Genomic DNA, 11,314 nt, shown 5'->3' on the forward strand with positions numbered 1-11,314 from the left:
TTTTACACAAGTGAAGTTCATTACTACTCGGATTATAAATATTAAAATATTCATGTCACATATTTAGTACTTATACATTTGCATCAATTACATTTCATCCTCACAGAATGACCATCATCAAATCATTCAAACAATCAAAAAGTCTCTCACTCAAGGTTTCATATATTTTTTTTCTTTTTTTTTCCTTTTTTGTCCTTTTAATCTGGTGTTGTGCCAGTTCATCATTTGTGAAAGGGGAATAATCCATAAATCTGTGTTTACATTTTGGACAGTCAATATCAGTACAATCTGCCAACATAAAAATGGCTATAATAATAAAAAGAAATAGAATCCAACAGGATGTGCGTTCAATTTTCTTGTTTTTATTATCCTTTGCCATACCGTTAAATCATCCTCATGCTAAAATTACGATAAAAATAATAATTATCCAAAAAGTAGACAAATCCCTTTATAGTGTAATTGACTCTTAAAATAGTCATTAGTTGCAGCCTTAGTAATAACATAGTAATAGCATAGGTTGTTCTTTTACAGATGCACATCAAACTGGTAACCCCTTCCACTAATCAGTAACAAAAAAGGAGCTGTAAGCTTCGCACGCGTTTATTCGATCGCTTATGACATCAAATTCCTTTACCAATAATAAAATATGTTTTTCTTTATGCTCCTTTATACCCTTTTAGCAAAAATAGTATCTTAATTATTTATGATATTAAATGAATATTAAGCCTTAATTTCTTGAGGAACTAAAAAAAAAACCTAAAATATATACAGGGTTCCTACAACTTAAGGCAAAATAAATTCAAGAAGCACTCGTCTTGGGATCAAGAGGTCGTATGTTCGATTCCCGGCACATCCGTGTCTCCATTTCGAACATGTTTGGATTGTGTACTATATCTGTAGTAAGAATCGCGGTAGCGCTACGACCAAACTGGCGGTATGTTCAGTTGATTTTTGCAATTGGGAGATGGAATAAGAGCTTGCTCTGTCCACTGCGTGCATCGGCCCGGTATTGCAGTACCTCCGGGAACGGTGCATACGCACTGATCGCTGCTTGGCCCTGTGGCTAGGACCTTGACTCAGCCTCTTGGCTGGGAGCAAGTGTCTCGGCCTCTTGGCTTTGTAGTGTATTATGATTTGATCGATAACGGATAATGGATAATTGATAAAGAATATAGAACAATAAACCTCTACAAAATCCCCCATCCGTGTTATATGTCGAAATGTCCTTGGGCAGGACACTGAATCCCTAATGCCCCCGATAAGCAGGTAGTTGCCTTGCATGGCTGACGCTGCTCTCGGTGTGTGAGTGTGTGTGAATGGGTAAGTGTGAATCACATTGTAAAGCGCTTTGGGAGGACTTTACAACTTGCTCTCCAGGTGCTGTCTATCACTATAGTCTGTTTTTGTTTTGTTTTTTTCGTTTTCAATTACAGTTATGTTAACATCCCTTTTTGAGCCACTGTGTCAATGTTTTGGTTTGGGTTGGTATTTCTTACGCACGGCAGAATTTTTACTCCTGTAACAATCATTAAGACAAAGACATTGCTCAAAATCATCTGCCGTGTAGTCTTCTCTTCCATATCTTTGCATTGCTGTTGATTTGATTTGATGATTTGTTGATATAGCTGAAATTCCTGTTTGATTTTTTCAAATTCTCTCTCCATTCTCACCGTGTTGTTCTTAAGTCCCATCAAATCTTTCCTGATTTCTGTCATTTCTTTCTAGCTCCTTTTTTGTATCATTTCATTCAAAATTCCTCGTTTCTCTCATTTTATTGAGTGATTTTGTCATTCCTTCCATAGCTGATTTGATTAAGTCCAGGTCGGCTTTCCTTGCTTTGGACGTTTTCTGTTTTTACTTGATATGTAACTTTGTTGGAAAGAAAAAATGGCAAAAACAGCTAATCCAAATTGAAATTCCAAGGAGAGTGAAGAAGGGAAAATTCCGAAGCAAGTTTAACAAGCGTCCTTCTTCCTGAGACTCCGGAAAAAGACTGAAGCAGTCATAGCAGTTTTTCTTTATATTTCCAAAAGCAAACGTTGGGTAAACTATACCATACCATTAACCCTAAACATTGTTTCCCTCAACCCTTATAGAGTTTGATTTCATACCATGCGAATCCCACTCTTATTATACACAATATTGTTTGCCAATATGTCTGAATCATCATTTTTTTCCCCAGGCAAAGGTCAGTGGGCACTGTAGCATAGGTATTTTGGGTTTTTGGGGATGCCCAAGAATATAATGCTGCAGTATAATTAAAATTTTATCTTACTAGTCATTAGATTCTGTACAATATGGGTGGTTGATACCGGTATTTTCGGTATCCATCCAATCCAAGTAAATTTAGGGGGGTATTGATCAATACCGATCTGATATCAATTCTTTTTTCTTGGAAATGTTTCTTTGGGGAACTAAAACCTGCAATGGATAAAATTTACCTTACCAAATATAACCAGCTGGCATCATGACATAAAGTTATAGTTCTTGGTTTTACTTTCCATTCCTTTTCAGAAAAGCAAATGGTGCTTGGTTGTGCCAAGAAAGAGTTTTGTAACGAACACTCTTTGCACAAAGACTGTCGCCATGTTGTGTTTATTAATGATGTCCCCTGGTGCTATGCGCTGCTAGGTTTCACCTGTCAAATCCCTCCAAATCCCAGATTCATATGCCATGATTTTTTTTTCCGATTCATGGCATGACACAAGATCCGACTGCAAATACCATGTCTGAGTGTGTTTCCTTAATCCCGCCCATGAACTGTGATCAGTAATTATCCGTATTGCCTGATTGATTCTGAGTGAAACCAATGACTGATGAACACTAATAGAAAGCAGCTGGCCGAGCAGATAATTGGTATTTAAAAAGAACAGTAGTAGGGGGAACTTCCGGTGGCGCAATGAGGTAGACGGCAGCAAGGAAAGTAGCTCTGACAAAAATCACTAAAGAGTAATGTAATACTTACTTGGAGAAAGACAGAAAAGGTATAAATTGTGACTCATATTAAAGACAAATTATTCAACAAAACATGGTCAAGAAGGGGAAACTTGTCGAGGAAAAGGGCGCTAAGGAGAAAAAGATCGAGGGAGCAGAAGGAATGGCATCGGTCGACGAGGGACGTGACTCGGCCATCCTCCACGAAATCCGTAAATTACGGCAAGAACACACTGAAGCAGCAAGGGACAGCAAGATTACGATGACAAGACTGGAAAAGAGCATCGAAGAACTTCTGGAGCGCACTGTGTTGCTGGAGCGGAGGGTGGAAAGCATGGAGGAGCTACATGCTAACACGGAAGAGCGAACGTCAAAACTAGAGCAATTAACAGTCTCCTTGCTCCAACAAACCACCAAACTAGCAACAAAGTGTGAGGACTTGGAGTCGAGATCACGACGGAACAACATTAGGATACATGGGATTCCCGAGGGTGCCGAGAGAAAAGACACAATCGGCTTCATAACAAACTTTATTAAATCAAACATTCCGACAACCGAACATATGGATGTGCGCATTGAGAGGGCACACCGCTCACTGGGGAACAAGTTTCAAGGTAAAGCACTGCCACGGGCAATTATCGTACGTTTCACCGACTACATAGTGAAAGAATCCGTAATGAAAGAAGCATGGAAGCAGAAGACAACGTACGAAGGCAAGACCGTTTACTTCAACCAAGATTACACCACAGAAATCCAAAAAAAGAGGAAACAAGTAAGGGACGTTATCAAAAAGTTAAAGGAAAAGAACGTAAAGGCACAATCACCATATCCCGCCCAGCTGAAGATGTTTTTGGACTCAGGAATAAGAACATTCTCTACACTGATGGAGGCAGCAACATTGCTAAAAGAAATGGGGATCGAAGTGGAAGAGGACAAAACGGAGACACTGCAAAAGATGTTGTCAAAGAACATTTGGACCACAGTGACCGGAATCGAGAGGAAGACAAGGGAACACCCCCATCATAGAAGGTGACTTACAAGCTCCTATGGAGCAAAACGAAGCCATATTCGGATTTGGGGAGAAAGAGTAAGGACCATATATGCCCTTTCTATTATAAATTCAATAAGTTAGAAGTAAGTAAAATACCAAGTAAAATTGTTATCTTTAAATTAAAACAATGTATGTACATATATTGGCATAGAGCTACTTTAAAATATTTAGTTAGTTATAACTATGGACGACGGTACAAAAGTTGTTCACGCACTGAGTGCATATTTCCAGGAGGGTAGCCACAACTCTCCAATTGGACTCTTGGAAGACATGGGTTTTTGTTTTTTGGGTGTGTTTTTTTTCTTTTTGGTGGGAAATTATGTGTGCTTGTCAATATGTTTGTTAGTAATTTGGTTTGTTTTGTCAATGGAGGTGTTAGTAATTAATGTAGTGTTTCTGTATGCTTCAAAAATCAGTGAGACTCAATACAAAACATGAGCAATCTAAATATTGTTTCATATAATGTACATGGGCTAAACCACCCCATCAAGAGAAAAAAGATATTGAATCAACTCAAGACATTGCAGAGCTCAATAGCATTATTACAAGAGACACATTTGACCGAGATTGAACATAAGAAGCTAAAAAGAGAATGGGTGAACCAGGTGTTCTACGCATCCTATGGTAAAAGGAGGGGAGTAGCAATTTTACTTGGAAAAGGGGTGGCGTTTAAAGTCGAAAAAGAAGTGAAGGACAATCTGGGGCGATATATAATGATTATAGGGTCAATGGCCGGTTGGGAAATATCAATAATGAACGTTTATGCACCAGTTGAGGAAAAGGGGACTTTTTTTCAAGTATTAGCTAAAGTAATAACCAACTGTGCGAAGGGAATGTTACTTATAGGAGGTGACTTTAACACTGTACAGAATTGCAAAGTGGACAAGTATCCTTCAGTACATGGAACAAATACAAAGACGTCGAGGATGTTAAATAACATAACTAAAGAATTGGGATTGATAGATCCATGGAGAGAGAAGAATCCCCAAACTAAAGACTACTTACTTTTACATTTCAAGACAACATATGCATACAGTAGTAGAGTGTGGTATAGAGAATATTACTATAAGTGACCATTCTCCAATTACTTTGAAATTAAGTTTAGACAATGAACCCCATTTTAGGTATTGGAGGATGAATGTATCTCTCCTCTCAGATAAAAACGTAGTACAGGAAATAAAACGGTGTATAAAAGAATATTTCCAAATCAATGACAACAATGAGGTTTCTCCAACAATATTATGGGAAGGAGGGAAAGCTGTAATAAGGGGGAAATTAATAGAAATATCGTCCCGGCTGAAACGAATACGCTTAAAGAATCAGAAGGAATTGGAGGATAAGATTAAGGAACTAGAAGAAGAACATAAAAAAAACACCAAATGAATCCAGATTACAGGTATTAAAAACAACCAGAAGCAAATTAGATGAACTTTTGACAAATAAAGCAGAAGGGGCTCTGCGCTTTGTGAACCAGAGATACTATGAAATGGGCAATAGAGCCAGTCGACTGCTAGCCTTCCAACTTAAAAAGGCCCAAACAGATAGAATTATATCACAAATAAAACATCCTATCTCTAAACAATGTTTAGTAAAACCCAAAGGTATAGCAGAAGCATTTGCAGATTATTATAAAGAATTATACAAGGACTCAGAAAATGACTTAGATAACTACACGGCACAAAACTTTTTAGGAAAACTACATTTACCAACACTAACAGGGGGGGATACATTAGAAATTATTCGCCCCATTACAAAACAGGAAATACAAGATACAATAAATAACTTAAAAATAAATAAATCACCAGGAACGGATGGATTCCCGGGGGTGTTCTACAAAAGCTTTAAGGAAGAATTAACACCAGTACTGCAGAAAGTATTTAACTATGCTCTAACAAAAGGAGATCCCCCCAAATCATGGTCGGAAGCCATCATAACAGTCCTGCACAAAGAAGGAAAAGACCCAATATTGTGTGAAAGCTATAGACCAGTTAGTTTACTTTGTAATGATCTAAAAATTCTTACAAGCATACTGGCAAAAAGAATGCAGAAATTTATTGCGAAATTAATTAGAAATGATCAAACAGGGTTTATTCCGGGAAGGCAGGGTGCAAACAATATTAGGAGGATACTAAACATAATTACGAGCACAAAATCTAAGACCCAACCCTCGATGTTACTGAGCTTGGATGCACAAAAAGCTTTCGATAGGGTGAAATGGAGCTTCTTACATCAATCACTTATAGCTTTTGGCTTCCCTCCAATATTTGTTGAATGGGTGAAAATTATCTATAAAAATCCGAAATCTCGTCTTAGAGTAAATGGTCACTGTTCAGATTTCTTTGAAATCAAAAGAGGAGTCCGGCAAGGGGATTGCTTAAGCCCACTCTTGTTTGCAATAAGCATAGAACCACTCGCAGAATCAATTAGACAAAATGAGCAAATAAGGGGGATATTGGATGAAGGAGGAACAGAACATAAAATATCATTGTTTGCAGACGACCTGTTGGTAATGCTGAAGGAACCTTCGTTATCAATACCACCACTGTTGGAGAGCCTTAAAATATATGGAGAAGTAGCTGGGTATTCAAATAACGAGAGCAAATCAATAGCAATGATGATATCAGGAAAATGTCCAACAGATGTGATTGAAAGGTTTGATTTTAAATGGACAAATAAAGGGTTTAAATATTTGGGGGTGACCATTACACCACATTCCACACAGCTGTTTGATGCAAATTATGGAATGTTGATAAAAGAAATAAGGAAAGATTTGGAAAAATGGGAAATTTTGCCCTTAAGTCTTATCGGCAGGATAGAAACAATCAGAATGAACATATTACCAAGACTATTATTTCTGTTTCAATCCCTTCCAATTCTGATCCCGGCATCCACATTTAAAATGTTAAATAAGTTAATAGCAAAATTCCTTTGGCAAAACAAGAAACCTAGAATAAAATACAAAACCCTGTTAGCTCCTAAAGAAAAGGGGGGCCTAGACCTACCCAATATTAAATATTACTATTGGGCAGCTCAAATTAAAGCACTCATCTTGTGGATTACAACAGACAAAGATGCGATATGGGTGGACATGGAGCAACGATCTTGTCCAAATATGCTGGTGGAATCGTTACCATACATATCAGTCACGAGGTGGAAGAAATTAAAAATCCAGAATGAATGGATTAAGGGAACTATTAAAACTTGGTCAACTATACAAAAAAAATTAAAAATATCAAGATCTGTGAATAGGGCTACCAAAATAGCGAAAAATCCAGACTTTAAACCTGGGGGTATGGAGGTAGGGTTTCAAAAATGGGCCCAAAAAGGACTGATGTTGATTACCCAAGTATTGGAAGCACAGGCAATGAAATCATTCGAACAACTCCAACAAGAGTTTGACCTACCCAGAAATGATTTTTACAAATATTTGCAACTAAGGCATTACCTCCAGAAACACGAGGAATGGGGGAAAATATGTAAGGAGCCAACTAAGGTAGAGGAATTATTAATATCGTATACAAAAGGACAATCAATAAAGGGGGTTATATCAAAACTATATAAAGCCCTGAGAATGGATCTCAGTAATGAGGACATGGCAGTTAAGGAAAAATGGGAACAAGAAACTAATGTAGCGATAAAAGACAACGAATGGGAAAAAACATTGAAAGAGGGACACAAAATAACCAACAGCCCGACATGGAGGGAGTTTGAATGGAAAGTAAAAATGCGATTCTTCTATACACCCTCTATCACTTCAAAATATAAAAATACCTCAAATCTATGCTGGCGTAACTGTGGGGGGGTCGGTGACTTTACGCATATTTTCTGGAATTGCCCTGTAATATTAAATTTTTGGAGAAGTATCCAGAGAGAAATAAAATTAATCACGGGCTGGGAGTTGCGGTTGGACCCAAAGGCTTACGTAATAGGAATTTTGCCAGAAGAATTACTATCTGGTCAACAGAAATATATACTAAGGGTAATGCTTCTGGTAGCAAAGAAAATGATCACAGTGTCCTGGCTGAAACCACAACCTCCTGACATAAAACAATGGAGAGACAAATTAAAGCAAATGTACATTATGGAAAAAATCACTGCAAGACTTCAACTGAAACTTGACCAATTTGAGAAAAGATGGAAGCCTATCACACAAATTTTACTTGATGTCTAAACACCTCCCCCTATTTATTATGTCCGTTGTTGTTTTTTTTTTTTTTTTTTTTTTTTTTTTTTTTTTTGGGTGTATATTTTGATTTATTATTTTATATATATGTATGTATATATATATATATATATATATATATATATATTTCTTTTTGTATGGATGTATTGTATGAACATTTATTCTTCCTTTCTATTAATAGTATTTTTTTTCTTCTTTGTTGTTTCTTCTGTTATTTATGAGTGTGTCAAGTGTATATATTTTGTGTTGATGTATGATGGAGGAATCAAACCTCTGTCAAAATTGGTGTGAGAAATAAAAAGTTAAAAAAAAAAAAGAAAGCAGCTGGCCAGTGTTACCTATATGACAGAATGTTAATACCCAAAATAAAAGATTTCAAGTGGCTTTGACTTGGCAACAGGGGTGTAAATTTGGTTGTGCGGGGTTAGCGAGTAAAAATTTAATCGGTTCTGGGAACAGCTTCATATCCTGAAAACTTTGTAAGCAGAAACGCATTTTCAATGTAAATGCACTAATCTGTTCCCCAAGCCCAGCAAAAGTAGTCAAGTCAAGTCATGTTTATTTGTGACACCCTTAATCACAAGGAGTCTCAAAGGGCTGTACAGACCACAGATTATTGCAAACCACAGACTATTATGACACCATCCCCTGATCTAAAACCTACATGAGGGCAAGGAAAAACTCAAAAACCTCAACATGAGGAAAATGAAGAAACCTTGAGAAGGGACAGCATTAATTTTTTTTAATAAAACAGAACAGAAAGCAAATACATTTAAGATTAGATTATCGCACAATAAACATAAAATGAAAGGCATATAATGTAAACATACAAATAATAAGGGAAAAATTAACTGTGAACTGTGATGGTGATACGAAGAGCATGCCAGGATACATGCATGCATGCTGGGTTGCCAGGCAGATTTGAAGCAAAAGCGGGGAGCAGCTAATAGCAGCACATACTGTATTTTTGACTTTGCATCCTGAATTGCCATTGTAACAAGAGGTAATAGTTCCCGGTTTAGGTAACTCGTAACCTAAAACTTTTGTATACAAGAATATTCATAAGTGGCGTTACCAATTGAAGGATTTTATACATTTGACTATAAAGGATTTTATACGATTGAATACAAGTTACATTTATTGAGTGCAATGAAGATTTTCACCGAGTAGGCTTTAGTTCAATGACAGGTCCCTCTGTTCCGAATGCAAAATATTTTGTCTAGTTCTGTTGATAACAGGACTCTGACGGAGGATGGCAGGCATTGTTTTGGGAAACGCTCGGTGCTGTTTTGAGTTTTCCAGACATCGCGGCGAGGTGGTGGGGCTCACGTTTGGGCTTCATTGGCACGCCCATGGGAGGAGCCGGCACACCATCTTGCAGAAAGACGTGGGCTGAGAGGAGAAGCAGGCGGACTTGAGAAGAGGCTTCCCAGAGACTCCAACGACACTAATTCGACTAATTCGGCCGTATTCGATGGAGTTCACTTAGTTCAATTGTTAAGGAAATTAAATCTGCCCCAGTGTGAAAATGTCGACTTATCTTGTTCATCTTTTCCATCAAGAAACGAGCGCGCATTGTTGGGTGAATGTAGGTTGTGTTTGGTTCATGGAGTCAGATAACAATTTCGAACAATTTGGTAAACGATACATTTTAATATTTAATTCCCAACACACTGTATGTGTGCGTGTGTGTGTGTGTGTGTGTGTGTGTGTGTGTGTGTGTGTGTGTGTGTGTGTGTGTGTGTGTGTGTGTGTGTGTGTGTGTGTGTGTGTGTGTGTGTGTGTGTGTGTGTGTGTGTGTGTGCGTGCGCGCGAAATCCATGACAGCAGCCGTTTTTACATCGGAACTATCCAACTTTGCCTTCATTGTGTCCCATCTCACCGGCAGAGTGGAGACTAAATGGACTCGACGTTCGTCAGTCTTAGGCCCAATCCCATTTCTCTCACTCGGCCCTGAGAACCCTCCAGTGAGGTCCCTCGATAGAGGAGTGCCCTCCGCGAGTGGAGTGCAAAGTGGAGATGGTTTGGACAAGACTTGCAAGGTTCCACCCCTGTCCAGGAGATGGCGGTAATATTAATTGGCTGTAGACCTCAGTGACGTATTGGTCTACGTCATATGTAAACAACTCGAGTCTCAACCTGTAGTGTGTCAGTTGGAGAGTTCGTGCAACGTTAAAAATGCCCGCTACTGCTGTGTTATTACCGATTGCCTGAAAGTTTATCATCTTTTCCGTGTCTCCAATCAACGGAGGAGAACTGTGCTATACTGAAGACAGCTTCGGCGCTATGTAGTGCTGATTCATCTTTACAAGGTACGTACACTCATTAAAAAAAAATGACCCGTTCGGTCAAATACAGTAAGAGTTAACATATAATGCACGTTCACATAATACCCTATGTTTGTGTAGACATAAATGGCAATCTACTTGAATCTGTGACATGACGAAACGTAAACAAACACAAGAACAGTCCACCTGACCCTTTAGCTGACATAATATCGTCACCAAACTTCCCTGTACGACCCAAAAACCTTAGTTCATAAGGAATTTAATTCAAAAGAGTTGTCATTGAATATAAAAAGGTCATTTCAACATTTTTTCATGATGCTTACATCACAGTTAAAGCGGTCTTTTTCTTTTCTATGCCCACATTTATGTCTAAATTGTTTGTTATCTATTGTGTTCCAGAGTGGCTGTCCCATAAGCGTGGACAGGTTGGACAGGAATGTTCCCATCCTGTGCTTATGGTTGGATGTGGAGTCAGAACTCATTCAGGACTTAAGGTTGAGCAAGAAGGTTATGTGGGCCCTGCAGGAGCTGCTAAAGAGGGAACAGGGCCATGGCTGGAGGTCCTGATCTACGTGTACTGGCTGATCCACGCTCTGTCCTACCGTGTGGTGTCACGGGTCTTCAGGGTTTCCAGGTCCACCGTACAAAGAATTCTCCACAGTTAATATGGAATAAATTGCCCAAAAGCCATATTTTAGGCTCTGGAAGTCAGACCCACATTTGCATTATGTGCTTTTCTTCATTACTATTCAATAAACATCTTCATTTTGAGTAACACCTTGGGGGTTTATTTCATAATGATGTGAGATACTGTGTGTGAACTATGTGACTGTTGGACAGAAAACAACTACAAATCAC

At 38.3% G+C, this 11,314-nt stretch overlaps 1 pseudogene; it reads left to right on the forward strand.

The window, feature by feature from the left end:
- Positions 1–836: 836 nt before the first annotated feature.
- LOC148351494 (U2 spliceosomal RNA) lies at positions 837–1,040 on the forward strand (annotated as a pseudogene).
- Positions 1,041–11,314: the final 10,274 nt, after the last annotated feature.

The sequence above is a fragment of the Urocampus carinirostris genome, chromosome 15, assembly GCF_059441175.1.
Source record: "Urocampus carinirostris isolate Australia breed hairy pipefish chromosome 15, RoL_Ucar_1.0, whole genome shotgun sequence".
NCBI lineage: Eukaryota > Metazoa > Chordata > Actinopteri > Syngnathiformes > Syngnathidae > Urocampus > Urocampus carinirostris.